Source organism: Equus asinus, chromosome 8 (assembly GCF_041296235.1).
Source record: "Equus asinus isolate D_3611 breed Donkey chromosome 8, EquAss-T2T_v2, whole genome shotgun sequence".
Taxonomy (NCBI): domain Eukaryota; kingdom Metazoa; phylum Chordata; class Mammalia; order Perissodactyla; family Equidae; genus Equus; species Equus asinus.
The window spans coordinates 86,385,705-86,406,897 of NC_091797.1; the positions used below are offsets into that span (position 1 = coordinate 86,385,705).

Below are 21,193 nucleotides of genomic sequence, written 5' to 3' on the forward strand. Positions count from 1 at the left end.
TTAGAGCATCTCCTTGAGTACCAAGCTTACTGGTTTTGGAGTCAGCAAGTCCAGGATTCAAATCCCAGCTCTGCTCCTTTCCGTCTGTGCTAACCCAGGTGAGCCTCTTAACCTCTCTGGTCCCAGTTCCCTCAACTGAAAAATGGAGATGGAACAAGCTGCCTCCTAGGGTTGTTTGAATGACTTAATTAGATGATGTTTAGGAAGCTACACGGCCAGGGAGCTGCGATCAGGCAGCTCCCACTCAGTGGTGGCTTTTGTCACAGGCCACATCACAACATGGGCTCCTTCCCCAGAGATCCACTGGGGACCCTTTGAAGGTGGGCATTAGCTGTCATCCCCACCCTATAGATGAGAATACAGAGGTTCAGAGGAGTGCGAGACTTGACCAAGGTCACACAGCCCAGAAGGAATCTCTGAAACAGGCTCAGAGAGAGGAAGTGATCAGCTGGAGGCCACACAGCCTAAACCTACTGCCTGATAAGACAACAGACTACCAAAAAGCCAACCTGCCCTTCTTCGGGTGTTTGCTATTTGCGAGGCTCCCTGCTAACCGTTTTGAACAGCATCAGCAGCAACAACAAAGACTCTCCCGTGTATTGAGCACTTCCTCAGTGACAGGCAGCGCATCACTTCGCCAATCATCTCAGTTAATTCTCCAAATAACCCCATGACTTGGGTCTCTCGAGCCCATTTTACAGACGAGGCAACTGAGGCTCGGGGACGGAGGCCGTTACCCGACCTCCGCAGCAGGCCTGGCCCCCGGGCCGCCCGGCTCCCGGGGAGGCCGCGGGAGGGCCAGGTGGCGCGCAAGGAGTTAAGCGGGAGGCAGCGCTGTGGCTCCGCGCGAGGAGCGCGCCGGGCAGAAGCGCGCTGCTGGCGGCGGCGGCGGCGGTGGCGGTGGCAGCGGCGCGGGAGCTGGGGCTGGAGACGTGAAGTCCGGGGCGGCGGGCGAGCCAGCGAGGGACGCAGCGAGCGAGCGACAAGCGAGGTGGCCGGAGGCCCGCGCCCCCGCCGCAGCCCGCGCCCCGCGCCCCGCGCGCCGGGAGCCGGGCATCCCCGGGGCGGGGGGGTCTGCGCGGGGGCCTCGCCGCGGCACGGGGCCCCCGCAGCCCCGCCCGCCCGCCGGTCCGCCCGAGCGTCAGGCTCGCGGGAGCCCGGCTTCCACTTCCTCTCGCCTCCGCCTGCCTCCCCGGCTCGCCGGCTGGCGTCGCCACCGCCTCCTCCTCGTCCCCGGCCACCGCTGTCGCCGCTGCTGCAATCCAGGACGCGCACTCTTCCACTTTCCCGCTGGAGGCGCGGAGGATGCCCCTGGCACCACCAGCCCCGGAGAAATAGCCCCGGCCCGGCTGGAGGAGCCTCGGTGGCGAGAAAAGAAATCCAGACTCCTCTTTCCTTGATGCCACTGCAGCAGCTGGCAGCTGGGAAGGCGCCCACGGAGCGGGCGCGCCAAGCGGGACGCGGGAGTCGCAGGGAGAGACCCCAGGCGCCTGCTGGGCTCCGCGGGCAGAGTTCGCAAGTGGCTGAGACACCCTCCCCCCCAGGTAAGGGCTGAGGGGCCTGCACCTGGTGAGAGGGCCCCGCAAGGCAGCGGGGCGCTGGGCGGCTGCGAAACGGTTCGGGGCCCCTCGGCGGCTTCTCTGCAGGCTGCGGCTTCAGCGCCCAGAGCCAGGCAAGTAGAGGACCCCGAGTGGGGACAGCCCAGCTCTGGGTAAATGACAAACTTTCTCTCCTCTGGCGGAGGGGGGAACATTCCGGCTCATCCAGGCGTCCTTCCTCAGGCATCCCGCTCAGGGTCTTGTCAGGCTGAGCTGGGCCGGGAAAGCAGAGAGCCCATTTAATTTGATTCGTGAAGCCCCCGCTTCTTGGCCAGTTCAGAGTTCGCAGGGAGAAGGTCCTATTTTCAAGTTGACTTTACAAGGTGTTTGTGGGGGTGATACTGTGTGAACGAGGTTCCCCATCACCTGGAGCCAGCACCCAGGGCTGCCCGGGCCGTGGGCTTTGTGTGCAGGGCTTTGCAGCCTTGCTCATGTCCCTTCTGGCCTGTGTGTGTGTGTGTGTGTGTGTGTGTGTGTGTGTGTGTGTGTGTGTGTGTGTGTGTAAGGACGGGGGAGAGAACTCAACCAGATCGCCTCCATCCCAGCCTTTCCAGCAGCCCCAAGTGTCCTCATGGGAGCCGCTCACCTCCCCAGCAGAGATTCAGGAGACGTGGGGATCACCTCCAGTTCCTGGCAGCTCCTTAGATGAGCACACCATTTGGGGGAAGTTTCCTGGCTGCTCCATGAGACCATTCAGAGAGGAGCCTGGGGAGGGACAAACTTCGTGCAGAAAAGGGGCTGGATGGGCCTCAGGATTGGGGCTCCCAGCATCCTTGTGCCCAGGTCTGAGGATGTGGGGGCCCCCTCACTCCAGGCCCCTAGGGGCTCTGCCGAGCCCAGCACACAGCTCATGAGCGTGGCCCGATTATTTTTCCTCCTAATGAAAAGCATGCTGCAAAGAGGCCACTTGGTCCCCGAGGATCATTTTGGACCCACCTCTGTGGTCACAGCCCCCTAGATGGCATCCTGTTTCTTTGCTGGGCTCCAGCCTGGGGCTGACTCATCTCAATGGACTGGTTGGTCAGTGAGGCAGGCAGTGGAGGGGCTTCTGGCATGACCCCAAGGTGGCCCTGTAACACCTGCTTGGGCCGTGTGTCCCTCTGGGGACAGCATTGCTGTGAGGTTCTTAGCACGTGGAAGCACAAGGTGGGAGCCTGAGGACTTCCTGCCCTTTCTTGGGACCTTGACCTGGAGCCAGGTTAGGAGCTGCTTCCCCAGGCTGTGGAGACCCGAGGAGTCCTCCAGGATGTTAGCGGCCAGTGCTTGACATCCTAGGGAAACCGCATCTCTGGGTCAGGAGGGTGCCCTTCAAGTCTGCCTTCAATTTGCTGTGTGACTTTGGGCAAATCGCTAGACCTCTCTAGGCCCAGTTGCTGTTTCTGTAAAATGAAGAGATTTCATGTATCCTCAGAGGCCCCGGGTTCAGACACTCTAAGGCTCTGATGAGATTTTCAAATTCCCAGGAGGTGATGTAATTTACTGTTCAAGAGACCTAAGACTCAGAGGCATCTGAATATGACCAGTCACTTCACCCTGCACACCTCGGTCCCCCCACTGTAAGATGGGGAGTTCATGGTTCCCACTTCAGAAGGGTGTTGGGGACTAGCGGAGATGGGGCACGGAAAGCGCTCAGTGTATCTAGTCAAGACTGGACCTCCGCAGACCCAGCAGCAGGGCTGTCTGTTTGGGGACCTTGTGTGTGGGCATCCGAGTGCTGTGTTCCCCAGGGAGGCTGGCCCTGTCCCGCCTGAGCGCCAGGAGATCTTTGAGTTGGGGGCAGGGCCTTGATGGCTCAATCCCCTGACACCTGCAGCCCCCGCTCCTCGCTGCTTCCTCATGAAAGCCCTGCTGGACCAGCAGCTCCCAGTGGGGAGCCCAGGGCCATGTGGGAAGCCTGGATGCATCCAGCTGCTGTGTCGCCATGACAACGGGAGGCGGAGGTGAGCCATCTCCACAGCTTCAACTTTGCAGCTGTGTAGGGACCCAGGCTGTCTGGGTGTTGGGCGCTCTGTTGAGGACGTCCGTGCAGGAGAGGCCGCTGATCCTTGCAGGAACTGCCACGCTGGGGAAAGTGTCTTGCATGTGTGTGGGGAGGGAGGTGGTAGATTGCTCAGTCTTATTTCTTTCTGAGTGGTTCGAGGCTTGGGACATCTATGTCCCTTCCCAAACTAGGGTTCCCTGGGTCCATGCTGAAACCTCGATGCAGAAGGCGGCCCTCACTTTGGCTGACGTGGAGCGAGGTCGTGGGCACGCAGGAGGGCCTGGGGCAGGAGCAATTCCACCAGGTCCCAGCTCAGTCTGTGGGCTTGACTTCGGGACTCCGAAAGGGAGCAATCTGCCTTCCTGTTGGAGTGGGGTGTGTGTGTCTGTGCACATCATGTGTATGAATGCGTGCAGCTGTATACATTCTCGTGTATGTCTGTGCACATGTGCTCATGGGAGTAGGACTTACGTGGAAACCTACAGGGTGTGTGCACACAGGTTAGAATAGTGTCAGTATGGGTGTGCACTTGTGAGATTGTGTGTCCGTGGATTTGTGAGCGTGTGTGTGTGCGTATCTGCAAGAGAAGGTGTGCCTGTGTGTCAGTGTGAGTGTGGGTCGTTGTATTTGCTTGTGAGTGTTAAGCAGTTGTGTGTGTGTGAGTTGGAGGTGTGCCTGTGACCAACAGGTGCTTGGCTGCATGGACACACGCGTGTGCTGGGAGGGTCTGTGCAGTAACACCTGTGTTCGAGAAGCCCGTGCATGCTTTGGGAGGTGTATGTGCTGTTTGCACGTCTTTGTGGCCGTTTGTGAGTGCCTGCATGTGTGTAAGTATACACGTGTGTGTGCTCACAGACCGTGAGCTTGTGGTCTATGCTTACAGGCATCTATCTACATGGTTTTCAGTGTACTCATGTGTGTGTCTCTATGCGCATGTGTGTGTACAGCATCGCACACTTGCTTTCTCTGTGTGTGTGTATGTGAGCGCACCTGTCTGTTGTGGTGTAACCTCTGTGAGTGTCTGTGTCTATGTGTGAGTTTCTGAGCGTGTGTGTCTGTGACAAGAGGGTGCATTGGATTGTGTCTCTGTGTATATGTGTGTTGCTGTGGGTGTGTATCTGTGTGTATTGCCGGGTAAACTGTGCATCTCTGTGTGTACACATGTTTCTGAGGATGTGTGCCTGTGTGTAGCATTGCACGCTTGATTGTATCTCTCTGTGTATTTGTGTGTTTGCGAGTGTTGGTATCTGCTGTGCTGCCTGCAGTGACCATTTAAGCGTGTCTCAGTGTGCGTGTGAATGTCTCTGTGTGTTTCTGGAGCTTAAAGTGTAACATGTGCATGTCTCCTGTGGAGGAATAAGTTTCTGAATGTGTGTCCCTGGGGTGTTGTGTTGCATCTCCTTGCACGTCTCTGGGTGTACGAGGTGTGAGTCTGAGTGTGTTGGCCTGTCTGTAGGGCCGTGTAACTTTGGTGTGTATCTCGTGGATAGCACGTGTGTGTTTCTGAGCGTGTGCATCTCTGCCAGTGTGTCTGAGTGTCCATGAGGATGTGGAGGGGTGTGTGTGGCTGTAAACACAGCTGATATCTTCCAAGCAAAAGATGTCTCTGAACCTTTAAACTCCTCTCCTGCCTGCTCTTCAGGGCTGGACTGTGCTCGTGCTGTGCATCTTCCACGTGGTAGCCCAGCGATCCAGGCCGGCTCTGAGCAGGGTGTCGGGGTGGTGCGTGTTCGTCTTCCCAAGTGCCTTTGCCCGGAAGCCCATGTTCGCTTCCACCCCAGGCTCCCTTGGCCTCGCAACAGCCTGCGTCTCTCTCACCAGAAGCCTGCGCTCAGGACAGTTGCTGAACAAACTCACAGATGTTAAGAGCGCAGGTATAATTTTAGGCAGAAGGTCTGAAAATAGGCAGCCTAGGATGCGCCGAACATCTCGACAGCAGTGTTTCTAATTAGGAGCGACTTGTTTTCCTTAAATAAACAAATCAAGTGAGGAAAGAAATTGCCCAAGATTAATGGCTCCCCCGAGCAGGTCCAGATGTCGGGAGCTGGGGACTGGGTCTCCCCCGACTGCGAATGTTACCGCTCAGGGGCTCTTCCAGATTTCATGAGACCCGGGCAGAGGGTGAGGAGGGCCGGGACGGGGCCCCTTTCTGAGGCCTGGCTGGCCTTTGTTTATCAGGGTGGAGGCATCTCTGGCCCCAGTTCCTCCCTCCTCCCCATCTCCACACCTGAGCCGCTCAACTTTGCTGCTCTGCCCACTCAGGGGGCAGGCGGGGTTTATGCCCCTGCTCCTTCACTTTGCGTGTGGCTAGCTTTGGCCATCAGGGTGAGGTGGAAGTGACAGTGTGTCCATTCCAAGCCGAGGCCTTAGAGAGCCTGGCATGTTTCTGCCCTGGCTGCGAGACGAGCACCCCTGGGGTAGCCGCTCCCCCTCAGCCTGGCCCCAGAACGAGCATATATCGAGCCTCCCTGAGCCCACACCTCAGAGAAGAGGCTCGCTCAGCCAAGCTCCAGCTGGTCAGAAACAGGTTAGCTGAGTAAATGCTCCTCATTGCAATTCCTGGGGTCTTGTGGCTGTTTGTTAGGCAACAATATTGTGATTACAGCTCACGGACGCAGTTCCCAGCAGTCTGTATTTCCTTCTCTTGTTTGATCCCTGGTTCTCATTCAGACATACATAATGAGCACCTGTACTTCTTATCGTCACTATCCCATTCCTACCTTGCGTTTTGCTCATCCCAGCATCAACAGTAATCATCATCATCATCATCAATAACATTTACAGAGTGCTTACCAGATACCACACACATGCCAAGGGCTTTATATGTATCATTTATCACTCACAACAACCCTGGGAGGTAGTTTCTGTTTCCACCTTCTGTTATGATCTGTGAGGCTCAGAGAGGTGAATTGGCTTGCCCAGGTCACACAGCCCGGAAGAGCATACCTGGGATTTACACCCAGATCAACTGATGTCAGAGACCATATTTTTGACCACAATGTCGTTTTGCCTCCCCCAGGCCAGCAGGCCTGTTTGACATAACTGACATCACAGCATACAGTTTCAGCATTTTCCCCTAACTCACCTGGAGGTTGGGTAGGCAAGAATGAATCATGTCACGGAAGTGTGAGTGTCTTTTTGGATGGGGGGGCAGGTTTGCTTTTCATTCATTCATTCATTCATTCATTCGGCATCAGTGTCTGCTGCTGGTCCATATTTGCCAAGAATCTTCTAAGTGGCATCCTCTGTGCTGGGCACTGAAGATACATTGATGAGGGACCCCAGCTCATCCTCAAGGCGCTTACAGTCTGGAGAGGAAGCAGGAGAGCCCAGGGTCCAGCTCCAGCCCCAAGCCCCACCCGGGGTGGTTATGAGTACAGTGAGGTCCTGTTGACAGAGCCCTTTGCACGGTGCCCGGCTCATTGGAAGCCACCACAAACAGCAGCACTCCTTCCTCCTGTCCTTTGTCCTCCTCCTTCTGACAGAGGAAATAGTTGACTGTTGCAGCCAGAGCAACGCGGAGATGGAAGAAACCAGAGGCCACGGGACCCCAGATAGGTGATAGCCATCCTGCTTCCGGAGGAGGTGTCGAACCCAGCCTGGAGCGATATATATCGTGAATGATGGAATGGGGCCTGGTAAACTGCGGTCCACAGGCCGAGTCCCGCCCCCTGCCTGCTTTTGTCAATAAAGTTTTATTGGAACAGGGCCACACCCATTCACTTACATATTGTCTCTGGCTGCTTTCGAGCTACAACTGCAGGGTTGAGTAGTTGCGACAGTGTCCATAGGGCCTGAAGATTTACTGTCTGGTCTCTTATTGAAAAAAGTTGCTGACCTCTGAGCTAAAAAGCCTGGCCAGGGTCAGAGCCTCAGTGGAGAGAGATGAGACAAGAATTCAGTGCCCTTGGCTGAGTCACGGTGGCACAGGTGACGTGGGGCATCCATCCATTGCAGGTGAGGCACCCAGAGGCTCAGGAGAGGGGCAGCTACTCCGGAGACTTTGGGAGCTGGAAGCATTCTTAGATGAGGAGACAGAGGCCCAGAGAGGGCAGGAGACATCCCAAGGCCACCCAGCCAGGGGGAGGCAGGGGACCGTGTCTTAGTGCGTGGAAATCGGGGATGGCAGCTGTGTCCCCCTCCAGCCCCAACCCCAACGCGTGCATCCTGGAGTCCCAGGTGGCAGGAGGGCCCACCCCAGCACGCTTCTCGGGTCCAGATGCTCACGTTTCTAGCTCAGTTCTCAAATATCGTACTGTTCGCTGATTCCTTTCAATTCTCTGTGTTGTGCGAAGGCGGGGTGAGGGGAAGAGCCCCTGGACGGGACGCGGAGAGATCTGGGTCCCCGCTCTGCCACCCATCAGCTCAGTGGCCTTGGGCTAGTCTCTTCCCCTCTCAAGGCCTCAGTTTCCCCATCTGTAGAGTGGGAGAGGAGTTGTGTATAATCGCAGAGGGCTTTTCCCATCTGGCCTTTTATGGTCCCAAAGCCTATGTGCTCGGCCACGCCTCCCTCCTGCCTGCCCCCACTGCTGGGTCGCTGCTGTCGTTCCCAGGTGGAGGTGAGGAGGTATTTTAGAGACCCCTGCAAGGAAGGTTCCCACCTCTCCCTCTTATTTGTTAATGTGGGGGTGACACGGGCCAGGCAGGGTCCATCCTCACAGGCCTAACCATGGCAAACGTGGGTCTGTCAGCAAGGTGCATCTATATGGGCAGCAGTGGCCACAGATGGCTGGAGAAGCCCCCTCTAGGCCAGTGACCGGCAGACGACTCAGGCAGGTCTGGGGCATCAGGGCTGTGTGTGCACCAGGCTTTGGCTTTGCAAGTTCGTGGAAAGTCCTTGGGCCTCCAGGAAGCTGGGGCCACACGACATTTGCCGTGATGAGCTGTGTGGAAGTTTCTGGAGACAGCAGATCACTCGTATTTCTCCCTGTCTTAGGTTGTCCCCAAGGCGAGCCCCGGTTTCTCCCCCACAGAGTGTCCATCGAGAAGCCGGTGCCCAGGATCTTTGCAGTTCGAATGCCTACCTTGTGGGACAAGGAGAAAATTGAGACTCTCCGAACAGTCAGACCTGCTTTCGTTTTCACAAAGCTCTTAGGGGTCTCACCATAATAACTGTAGGCCGTTTCTCCTGTTGACTCAACTATATAAAAGGAAGAAAAAGAAAGTGGTCCCCATGAATTTCCACAGCGTCCGTCTCAGAAAAGAGCCGACATTTTTTTCACTCAGAGCCTGTTAACTCTTACTTTGCACACATTCTGATGAGCTCAGTGCCCTGATTATACAAGGAGCCAATTAGAAGTGTGTAGGATGGTAAGGAAATCACAGTGACAGCAGCTAGAAGAGACAGCCGACAGCCTGAGCACGACGGTACAGATGAAGAGATTATAAAAATAAGAAGCGTGGAAACGAAAGACACACAGCCAGGGGGAATTCAGTGCAGGGGTCAAATGACCCCCTCATCTCGGCAGCTTGTGCGCATCCCAATGTTACAGAGCAATGCCACCAATCGCAGAACAGTGTCATACAACGCACAGTATTCTAGAAGCGCAAAAATGTTGCTGGCTTCTGTGACAGCCCTAAGAAACAGTTAAACCACATTCAGTGGACGGGGCAAAGGGCAAAGAGTAATTCATTGTATAAAATATTTTGATCCCATGGTTAAACTGATAAGTGTTTCCGTGTATGATGTCCTGGGTGTCTGGAAAATTGACTTACGTGGAACTCTTCATTTTTCACAGCATGAGTAAGTGACATTTTACTGGGCTTAGAATAGTGTCTGGAGCGTGGCAGGCACTCAAGAAATAAACATTTTTTGAATCAGACACGTCTGGGCTGGGATCTCAGCCACTTAACAACATGCAGTGGCTCAACCTCTGAGCTCAGTGTTCTCCTCTGTAGAATGGGGACAGTTGCAAATGAGCTAAAGCTGCTGATGAAAACAAAAACACCGCTGTCTGTGCTTGGCGTCTGGCTCGTGACGTTTGCTTCCATCTTTCACATGTTGCGTGGGAGCCGGTCATCTGCAGAAACCAGGCCGGAGAGAGCTCTAAGAAGTGGGGCTCTTACTGTCCAGTGGCTTGCATGCAGGAAGGCCCGCCACCAGGACACGGCTTTGGGAGGGAGCTGGGCGATGAGCCAGCCTGCAGCAGATGCCACAGCCTCAAAGAAGGACAGCAGCGTCTTCATACCTGTGCAGTAGCTGGGCAGGAACGGGGGTAGCCTGTCTAACTCTGGTCCGATTCAGGAGTGGGGACTGAGATTGTGGTTTTGGAGTTGAACAGGCTCGTGTTCAGATCTCAGCTCTGTCACTTACAGACTGGGGCATCCTCGGCGAGTTGCCTGAGCTCCCTGTGCCTCATTTCCCCAGGCTGTAAGTGTTCTGCTGTTCATCTTTCCAGCAGTGGGATGCTTGCAAAGATTTTAAGTACAGGGGATGAAATGATTCCGTTAAACCCTGGCCAGAGCAACAAGAAGAAACCATGCCCCTACGTGAGGTGGGAACCCATTGAAACCCCAACAAAGAGGGAGCTGAGCAGACAGCAGCGATTTCAGGATTTCAGCCTCATTATGCAAAACACCCAGCCTTCCAAGGGAGAGGTGAGCTTTGGGAAAACGATCAACAAATTAGTTTTTTAATCTGCTTTAAGTTGCTAAAATGCCCCTGTTTTCCTTCCATTGTCACCTGATGGCTTGTGAGCTATTTTAACTTTTATTAGAGAAATTTTTTTTAATTAAAAACGTTTTTTCCTTTTGAAAAACAAATTCCAGCCGTATTTTGATAAGATAGAATTGAAAATGGCACTGGGGAAATGCCACTGAAAGCTTTGATTTTTCTCCTTATGGCATCTGAACTGATTTAAATAATTATTACATATTTTTCATCTCGGTGCAGCCTCCTCTCTCCTCTTCCTGTCCTCGCAACGCACCACGATGGTACCAGCCGCTCCAAGTATGTGCTGTTTCCAAAGTCCCCAGCTCTCAGCTCCTGGAGGCAGAGGGACAGCCCTATAAGAGGCTAGGATTTCTGACCTAACAGCCTTAGGTTTAGGGCAAATCTTGCTCAAGTCCAAGTGTTACCAATTCACAGCTGTGTGGCCTTGGGTAATTTACTGCAATCCCTTAGCCTCCGATTATTCACGTAAAATGGAAATAATGATAGTATTTATATTGAGCAGGATTCTTTTGGCTGTAAGAGACAGAAAATCCAACTTAAATATCATTACACTCTTATTCTCAGGCATAAAAGGGAATATTATTGGCACAGGTACCTAGCAATCTAGCTTCAGGCTTGGCTGGATCCAGGAGCTTAACAATGTTACAGCTTGCTCTCCCTCTCCTTCTTTCTCCCTCTTTCACAGCCCTTTGACTCTGCTTTTCTCTGTGTGGACTTCCTTCTCAGGCTGGCCTGGCTCCCTTCTTCTGGGCACAAATGTCCTTCAGTGGCTCCACGCTTACAGTGTGCCAGCTGCAACCTCAGTTCCAGCAAGTCCTAGAATTGAGACCTGGGGCCTCCTGGAACCAAACATCATGGCCAGGGAAATGACTAGGCTGTTTGGCCAGATCTGGGTCATGTGACCAACCCTGGAGCCTTGTAGAGGTGAATCCCTGTTTGCTGCCTTCTTGAGCCACAAAGACCAATAGTGGGAGAGGAATGGGTCCCCAAAGGAAAACCAAGACCCAGTTACCTGAAGAAGGGGGCGTGAATGCTGGTCAGACCCAAATGTCCAATCGACAGGCCGTCTAGTCCTCAGCTCGCGTTTTTGGGAGGATGACATGAGATCAAGCATGCAGGGCCCCAAGCACCAACCCCAGCAGCCAAGCGCTCAGGAAGTCTAGTTATTATTACCACTACTACGATGAGGATGATTATTGGCATGGCCAGTTATACAGACCAGGCATGGGCTCTGCAGGTATTCAGGGCGTAGGGAGACACCCATGACCAGAAGACTCAGCCTGGACATCCCACTGACCTCTGTTAGCCTTGGACCTGTCACTTCCCCTCCCTTTGGTCCCCAAAAGCCGCTGTCCCCACAAGCCCCACCTCCGGTGACCCTCCACCAGCTGAAAGCCGTGATGGCTCAAAGGCTGCAGGGATGAATTGCAAATCCGGATGCCTCCAGGGGCAGGCGGTCCAGTGGGAGGGAGACAGAGCTGAGGGAGGACTAAGTGCCCCGTCTCCGGGGGCGTTTGCTCCCAGCCTCTGCCCGCTGTCACCGACTGTGAGCCCTGCGTGGCCACATCTCTCAATTTTTTTCCCAAGAGAATTCTAGGGTTTTGTGCAAAATCCACCTGATTGTAAGTGTTGGCCACCAATTCAAGCCATTGTCAAACCCAGGACAGACCCAACAAGCATGTAGAGTCAAGTCTCCCCAGTAAGGGGGACACCGAGCCCGTTCTGTCTGAGCTCGTGCTGTGGGTGACCTCGGAAGACGCACTGGCCCATTGTTCCAGAAACCTGGGGCACGTGCTGTGTGCCTCCAGCCTCTCCTTGGACAGCCCGGGGAGCACCTTGTCACTCTGAGCTGTGCCATTTGTAACAGGCCCCGAGGATGGGAGTCAGTGAGAGCGGCCTGTTAGAAGCAGTTCATTTGCTGCCTGAGATTATTAATGTTCCCTCTGATTTCTGCTTCACGCTACTGATTTCGTGGGATAAGACTTCCTCTGCAGAGGCTGACAGATGATCCAGCCACCGTCCCTCCAGGTGAGGGAGGGTTCAATCCCGGCTCTCCCGCTGTCTGCTGTGTGGCTGAGGACAAGTCACTTCACTTCTCTGAGCCTCAGTTTTCTCATCTGCAGCATGGGGATCCTCATAGCTCCTGCCACCTAAGGAGGTGTCGGGCACATAGTAGGTACTCGACAAAGGTTGGCTCCTCCTGTGAAACTCCAGCCCTGGCAGCCTGGGGAGAGGGAGAAAGATGGTCGTGCTCCTGTACATACTGAGCGCTCATTCTGTGCCGGGCCCTTCCCGAACACAGCCCCCTTTTCTGCTCACAGCAGCCCTGGGGCTGGTGGCTTTGCCATCACTGTCCTCGGTTTTGCAGATGAGGAAACCGAGGCTCTGAGCAGCGAAGGGGTCTGCTGAGGTCACACAGTGGCAAAGCTGAGGTTTGAACTCTAGTCTGCCTGAAGGAATCCACAGCCCCTGCCTTCTAAGGGAATCCATTGCGTTCATACAAACCCACCGGCACCAAGGACGCCCCTTAGCAGTGGAGTCCAGACTGCTCTGCTACTAACTTGCTGATTCACCTCAGGAGAATTCCCTGACCTCTCTGGGCCTTTTTCCCCCAGCTCCTTAAACTCACTTGCTCCCTTCCACCTCAGGGCCTTTGCACTTGCTGTACCATCCACCCGGCATGCTTTCATTTCTACCTCCCCCCCCTTCATGGGGTTAATTGCAGCTTCTCCTTCAGGTCTTGGGTGAAGACTCACTTCTGAGAATTCCTCCGGGGCTCCCCTGAACCAGGTCAGTCTCCCCTGCCATGTGCTCGCCAAGCTCCTTACCATTCCTTCAGGGTTTGTAAAGAGAGTGCTGTGTGGTATTAATTGATCTGCATCGCCTTTGTGTCACTTTGGGGGTTCAGGGTTTAGCAGCCTTGCTAGGCTCACACTCCTACCGCGTGCACAAAGCAAAGATTTGTGGTTATTAACTGAAATTTAAGAGGAGGACTGAGGCCCTGGCGGGAGTGTGGGTTGGTGCAAGTGCTTTGAAAAACTATTGACTAAAGTGCCACGATACATCCCTTAATCTGCGATTCCACTTTGAGATATCGACTCAACAGAAAGGAGGATATAAATGCTTTTTTTATCTGTAATAATCATAATCGTGAAAAACCAGAAACTACCCAAATGTCCATTATGGGAGAAGAGACGAGTAAAGCGAGGTTCCGGCACCCCATGGGGTAGTACGCGGCAGTGAAATGAACAAGTACAGCTGCGTGCTGCACAACGGTGGATAGGGCAGACACAAAACAGTGTGTACTATATAATTCTATTTATAAAAAGTTTGAAATAGGGGCTGGCCCAGTGGCATAGTTGTTAAGTTTGCACACTCCACTTCAGCGGCCCGGGGTTTGCTGGTTCGGATCCTGGGTGTGGACCTACACACAACTCATCAGCCATGTTTTGGAGGCGTCCCACATATAAAATAGAGGAAGATCGGCACAGGTGTTACTCAAGGCCAATCTTCCTCACCAAAAAAAAAGTTTTTAAAAAAGTTTGAAATAGAAGGCAAACTCAACTGTAGTGTTTAAGGATGCCTGTACACTTAGGTCGAGACATTATAAAGAAAAACAAGGAGGAAATGACCATAATAGTCAGAGTGGAGGTTTCCTCGGGTGGGGAAAGAGCACAGAAGGGCCTTTGGGGTGCTGGCTATGTTTGATTTCTTGCTCTGGAAGGTGAGTGTGTGTTCATTGTGTAATTCTTCATCAAGTTGTACATCTTTGTTTGTGTTTTCTTCTGTGCAGGGGTCATGGGCCCCCTGAAAAGATCCTATGTCCCCCCAGATACTTAAGCAGGGGGACCCCACCTGGACCATAATGCTTCAGCCTTATGCGCAGAGAACGTCCCCGCCATCCTGTCTTAGGCCAAGCCTTTCTGTCCTTCTAGTGCAAGAAGTCGCTTTTGAGGGGGTTGCGCCCCTCTGTCCTGTGAGCCCCCAGGGTTCCAAATTTACATGAGCAAAAACAACCCACGCAGCTTTTGTCTTGGCACAGAGGCCACCCGGCCAGAGGACACAATTAGCCCCTTTTATCAGAACCGGATAAGGGTGGAGGGTCAATTGCCCCAGAAAAAAGAAAAAAGAAAATACGAAAGAAAGAGAAAAATAAAACCCCAGAAGCGTTTTCAAGTTTCTCATTTTGCAGGCTGCCGACAGACAAGGAGATAAGCTGTCCTCTATGGAGGCTCAGGTGACAGGGCTGGGCAGGGGGTGAGGATAAGGACACAGGGCTCTGAGGCGGGGCAGTGAGCCCCAGGCCCGGGGTGGGCTGCCCTCTCGGTCCAGGAGAATGAGGTCTCTGGCCCACCACCGCGACCTCCGTTTCTGTGCAGGCAGGAGGGTGGGCCCAGACCTGCCCTTGAACCTGGGCCCTTAGCGGGAGAGCAGAAACACTGTGATTTCTATCGGTCCTTGAAGCTTGAAGCTTGGACCGTGGTCCAGGGCTTCCAGAGGCTTCCAGAAGTCTGGCTAATAATTCTGGATTATTAACTCCTCAATGATGAGCTTCATCCATCCATCTAGGAAACGTTTGTAAATCTCCTACTCAGCATTCATTCAACAAACACGAATTGAACTTACCTTGGTCTAGACTCTGCCAAACATGAGGGATGCAATTAGCGTGACCGACTGGTTTTGCTTAGCCTGGGATCCTCCCAGACTTAGTGCTGAAAGTCAGAGCATCCTGGGAGCCCCTGGGTCCCAGGCAAACCTGGACGATTGGTCCATGGTGAACTAGATGCTTCTGCTGCTCCCCCTCACAGAGCTCACAGCCCGGGGGAGGAGGTTGGACATTACAAACCAGCAGCTCAGCGCTGTGGTGGAGGAAGCACAGGGCCCTGTGAAAGCCCAGAGGAGGGTGTCCAGGAAGGCTTCCTGGAGGAGGCGGCATCTGAGCGGAGCCCTTCTAGAGGAGTAGGGTCAAGTGGAAGTGAAGGAGGTGGGGGAGGAAGACAGTGCTCCTGATGGGAGAGAGGCGAGAGCCCAGCATCTTGGAGGAAGTGCATCAGGGGGAGGGGGAGTGGGGTTGGGGCGGGGGCTGGGGGACTTGGAGGCGTCATGTCATGGTAGACCTTTCGAGTCGGGGTTGGGGTGCATTTGGGAGCCCTGGGGGGTTAGAGAAGTGAGATGGAGGCACCAAGTTCCCATTTGCAGATGGCCCTGGCTGCTGGGCAGAGAGTGGAGGCGAGGTTGCCAGTGGAGGGAGAGTTAAGAGTGGGTGTAGAGAGACAGTCGGTAGGGCTGCTCCTTAATCTCTCCCGATGCTCAGGCCAGAAGCCTCGGAGTCGTCTTGGACTCCTTGCTTCCTCTCCCACCCCACGGAAGATCCTCCATAAATGCAGCCCTGCTCACCACCTCCATCCCCATTCCGGGCATCTCCTGCCCCCTCCTGTCTGCCTTTCTGCACGCTCCAGGCCACCGTGTGACGGACTTATTTATTTTGCTTACTTTCTGCCTCTTCCCTCTAGAACAGGGTTTTCCAACCTCGGCGCTACTGACGTTTTGGACCAGGTAATTCTGTGCGGTGGGGGCCGTCCTGGGTGCTGTAGGGTGTGGAGCAGCATCCCTGGCCTCCACCCGCTAGATGCCAGTAGCGTCCCCTCCCCAGGTTGTGACAAGCAAAAGCAATGTCCCCAGACGTTGGCAAGTGTCCCCAGGAACAGAAAGGGGCAAAATCGCCCCCCGCTGGGAACAACTGCCGTAGAATGTAAGCTCCCTGAGGGCTGGGGTTCCTGTTTGTGTCACTGTGTCACTCACCATTGTCCCCCAGAATGGGGAGTGTAAAGCCTGGCTCAAAGTGGGGCTCCCTGAATCCTTGTTGACAATGTGTGAGCGTGGTGGGGGCCCGGGCGGGCAGAGTGGAAGGGAAGTTGGGAAATAGTTAACTGAGAGAACCAATCGATAAATAGAGCTACCATTCTATTTGTTATGACAACAATGTAACAAACGTCCTCTTCGTTATCCTCTCCAGGGCGCCTATGTCATCATATGATGGGGGATGGGGAGTAGGGAACGGGGGTGGGGGCCGAGAGGTTAAGTGATGTGAGTAAAATCTGGCAGGAATGAGTGGTAAAGCTAGGCTAGATACCAAGTTCAGAGTCTTTTCAAGTGTCAGACACTGTCACATCATCGCAAGGACTGCTTGCCAGGCACCGTGCTTTGGATGGATCACCTTGTTGAAGCCTCTGACAACATCATGAGGCTACTATTATCATCCCATTTTTACAAATGAGGACTCTGAGATCAGAGAGGTAGAGTGAGTTGCCCAGAGTCACACAGCCAGGAGTAGATCAAGCCTGTCTGACTCAGGAGTCTGAGGCCGACTTCTAAGCAGGGGACAAGGGGGCACAAGCCTCTCCCCCACTTCAGATCATGGCACCACCCCAAAGGGTCTTTCCTTTCCCTTTTGTCTGCAGAGGAGAAATGATCACAGGATTCCCGCTGACACGTTAACTATGGAAGGCTGCACTTAAGTGTCCTGCGGGGGCCCCTGGGAAATTCACAAAGCCCCCGGCCATGTGAACCCTCCTTCTCGTCAATGGTGATCTCCCAGGCCCGTGGCAGGGACAGGGACTGGGCCGAGAATGGGCGGGTATAACCCCAACAGGACAGTGTTGCCATTATGTGACCTCCCTGTTTGGCTGTGTACTCCTTATGTAGAAATTTAGTGAAAAATTCTTTACTGGGCACCTACTGTGTGCCGGGCGCTGTCCTCAGCGTGGGTAGACATCAGCTCATGTAATGCTCAGCAACCCCAGGAGGTATGAGCTACTATTGCTCTCGTTTCACAGACAAGGCCGTGGAGGCTCATGGAGGTCAAGCAATTTGACCAAGTTCCATACATGGCACATGGTGGAACTGTGGTTTGGACCCAGGCCACCCAGCCCAAGAGTTTTTGTTCTTAAACACTCCCCTAAGGATGGTAATAATAATAATGAAGGATTATTTATTAATAAAGGGCTGGGCATGTTGCAAGGATGATGCAAGGATGTTGCAAGGAAGCTCATTTAATCCTCGCAACAACCTTATGAGGGTGGTCCTATGATTGCCCCCATTTTACAGACGGGAAAACTGAGGCCCCGAGAGGTGAATTGGTCTGCTCAGGGTCATGCTTTGGGGGGCAGAGCCAGCGTTTCAACCTGGGTTTGTCCGAAGCCAAAGGCTGTGCTCTTAGCCACCCTCTCTCCTTCTCCTCTGGCCAGATTTTCAACAAATTCTTTCAGGGAAGCATAATGAATTTTTCCAGTGGGACAGGCTGGTGTATGATCATTGTAAAGGAAGGAGACTCTGTTTCAAGGAGTCAAGAGGGTCTCTCCAAGGAAGAGACGTGGGGGCCGGGATGGGAATGATTAGTGGGAGGGCACCAAGCAAAGGAACGGGGCAGAGAGTGTTCCAGGGCAAAGGAGGGGCTTGAGGAAAGCCTCCCACAGACGGGGGAGGGAATATTGCAGAACCATGTCGGGTTCTGGTCTGGCCAGAGCTCAGAAGCCAAAGTGGAGGGGCAGGAGGTGAGGCAGGAGGGAGGCAGCCGGGCCCTGGTATGCAGCAGGTGCTCAGAACATGCTTGGGAATTGGGTCCTTGCTTCGGGCTTCCCTTTGACGCTCTGCCATCCCCTTCCTGACCCGGGTTCAGAAGCAACACGTGAAGAGCCCCTGTAGAAGTCAGGCCCCAGCCCAGGGTGGGTGGCGTCTGCGGCCGCGTGCGGCCAGGCCGAGCAGGGCCTCCGGGCAGACCTCCCTGAGAGGCTCTGGAAGAAAAGGCCTTTGTCGGAGCCGTGCAGCAGCCTCCCAGTGCAGCCGCCGCAAGGTCTGCCGTCTGCCCCTCCGTGCCTGCCTCTCCGATCCTCCTTTGACCCGAATTTCTCCCTAGACTCAGGGGCCCGCGCTGGCTGCTCCTCCACTCCCCCACCCCCAGGGCCCAGCTTCTGCTCCGCTGGGACCCGGTGTTGTCATCCTTCAGAGCTCCCCTGACTGTCCTCCGCTGTCTTCACGTGCCAGCTCCCCGGATTCTCGCTCCAACGAGGTCCCCCCGCTTGATCTCCTGGTCTGACTTCTGACCTACCTTCCACAGTGGGGTTTCCCCGCCTTGGCTCTGTTGGTGTTTGGGGCTGATAATTCTTTGTCTTGGGGGCTGTCCTGTGTGCCGTAGGATGTTGAGCAGCACCCAGTGCCAGGAACACCCACCCCATAATTATGACAACCAAAAATGTCCCCAGGAGGCAAAATGGCCCCCATTTGCCACACACACTCCCGAATAGAGTTTCTTTTTCTTTCTTTCTTCCTTTCTTCCTTCTTTCCTTCCTTCCTTCCTGTTTCTCTCGCTCTTTCTCTCTGTCTCTCTCTCTTTCTTTCTTTCACATTCCAACAAAACTTCATTACGTTATCTACAAGCACAGGCATCCAGATCTGAGATGTGGTCCTCTGGATGTAGTTTGTATGCCCTTGGAACTAAAAAAACCCTCTCCTCCCTGGGGTAAAATGCTCCCTTTCAGGCAGGCACTGTCATATTTATCTGCCACCTTTTTTCTGTAGTGTTATTCACATAATAGTTAATCCATTTTTTTCATTTTTGCCCCTTTTTTCCAATTTTTTAAATCTTGGTAAAATACATATACAATTTGCCATCTTGTCCATTTTTCCAAGTACAGTTCGGTGTATTATATACATTCACGGTGTCGCGCTACCGTCACCACCATCCTTTTGCCGGATGCTTCATTAGAGTTTCTTGGTCAGAGGCGGACGAGCTAAGATCGTCCGGACCCCCCTCTCAGTTTATGCCCGGAGGGAAAGGGACTTGCAAAGGTACATGGCCAGTTAGAAACAAAGTCAGGATCCGAGTTGGGCCTCGCTCTGTCTCTGCCAGGTGCACCCGCACGCGGCCCTCCCAGACGTCTCCCAGAATGCCTTGCACACAGAGGCACCACGTCAATATTTAGTGACCACACGCTCGCTGGGGACTCCACTGAGGCACTCCCTGGGACTAATCCAGTTCCCTCTCTAATCTCTGAGAGTTTGGGAAATGAAAACCTACTCCACAGGCTAATGGCCAATTAATTGCTCTCTTCGGCCAGATAACACTTCTCATCTTTTGCTCTAGAAATTGCGTTGCCTCCCCTGAGGTCCAGCCAGTACTTGGCAGTAGTTTCCTTCACTCTCTCCCGGCCCTCTCCCTGGCCACACGGGGGCCAGACGTGGGGGGAGCTGCTCTGCAACAAGAAGGCCATCGATCCCCTTTCACAGGCCTCACTGCCCCTCTGGACCCATCTCAAGGCGTCTGGGGCACTTCAGAAAGCTCACAATGAGGGCGTTTAGCTGGACTCTCCTCCCCTGGGAGGCTCAGAGGCAGAAACCGGAGGAAGAGTGAAGAGGAGAAAGAGAGGGAACAAAACCCAGCAGAACTGCCCGTTCCAAAGGTGATGCACTGGGAGAAGGCGGCCCAGCCGACTCTGATTTCAGAGATGGTTTCAGAAGATGCCTCTGCGTGGCTTGTTTTCCCCACTGGCGGGCTGATAAGGGACCATGCCCAAGGAAGGACAAAGTTAGAACCCCGTTCAGGCAAGCCGAGGCAAGGGTCCAACCTGAGCAGGGCGGGGCAGGGGCCGGGGGGAACAAGGGCTCTGTGTTCCTGAGCACGGGGGTGTGAGCCTCCCGCTCCCACTGGCTCCAGCCAGGCGCTGGACGCCATCAGAGATCCACGACGTGGCTGGAGAGATTCGAGGGTGGGGCGGCACCGATGCTGCATGATTGGGCCGTGAGCAGAGCATTTTCACAGTGAGCCGCGTTTGGGACGATGACAAATCCCCCCTCTGGGTGGCCAGGCTCTGCTCTGGGATGAAGATGGCTCCCAGGAAAGAGCCTGGCCCATCCCAGGAGCCCTGAGGGGAGGGCTTGGGGTCTCTTCCTGGAGACACAGAAGAGCCCAGGGAGGGAGTTGGAAATGGGAATGTCCTCAGGGGCCAGGCAGGTGATGTCAGGCGGGTTTGTGGCAGACTGTGGCTATGTGGGAAGCCCATGCCACCTCGAAGGCTCAGTTCACCATAGCTGATCACAGCATAGCTGATTGATAAGCTGGCTTCAGCTCCCAGTTCCTCCACTCTCTAGCTGAGTGACCTCAGACAAGCAATTTAATCTCCGTGCCTCAGTTTCCCCATATTGAAAACCGGGTTAGTGCTAGTGCTTACCTTGTGGGGTTATTCTAAGGATTAAATGAGTTAACACACAAACACACGTAGGCCAATGCTGGCTTCTTTTTATGTTTTAAGAGAAGCAGGAACTCTGGGTTTGTACTCAAAAGCCCGAAACTATTACCTGTCGGCAATGAATTCAAATTGAAAACTAAGTAAATACAGCCTGTCCCCTGGCTGTTTGTAGCCCACAGCCCATGGGCCACCTTGGCAACTTCTGGCCGAGAATTTTGGACAGACCCAGGCTCTCCCGCTGCCTGGTTCTTGACCTTGGACAAGTGACTTAGCTTGTCTGTGTCGTGTTTGCATCATCTGCAATATCAGTCGGGAGCCTGGCAGAAGTGATGGCTCACTCAAATTGAGCAGTGGATGAGAGTTTATTGATGGAGCATGTGATGTGGGGAAATCGCAAGGGACGGCACAGCACCCCAGGGTTAGTACCAGAGGGGAGCTGTTACCACCTCTAGTCATGAACAGGCAAAGGAGCAGTGACAGGGACCTGGAGAAAGTAGCTGTGTGGAGAAGGCCACCTCAGCCAATCTGGTGGCCTCACGGAGAGAGAGATGCTGAGGAAAGGAATGCCCTGGCCTTTCTCTACCCACCTTCCCATTGCCTGCCCTCCTATTGGCCAAACCCAACTGGAAGCCTGAGAACCAGAGAGCCTGTTGATGTGGTCCATGCAGACCACCCCCCAGGCAGAGAGCAGCAGGGC

At 54.2% G+C, this 21,193-nt stretch overlaps 1 protein-coding gene across 2 annotated transcripts in view; it reads left to right on the plus strand.

Moving 5' to 3' along the window:
* Positions 1–994: 994 nt before the first annotated feature.
* The window catches only part of WSCD2 (WSC domain containing 2), a 109,444-nt gene continuing 89,245 nt past the window's right edge, over positions 995–21,193 (plus strand). For both annotated transcript variants that reach the window (XM_070516218.1, XM_044775736.2), the window contains exon 1: positions 995–1,544. The gene's annotated coding sequence lies outside the window, so the exon portion shown is untranslated. The remainder of the gene's footprint in view (positions 1,545–21,193) is intronic.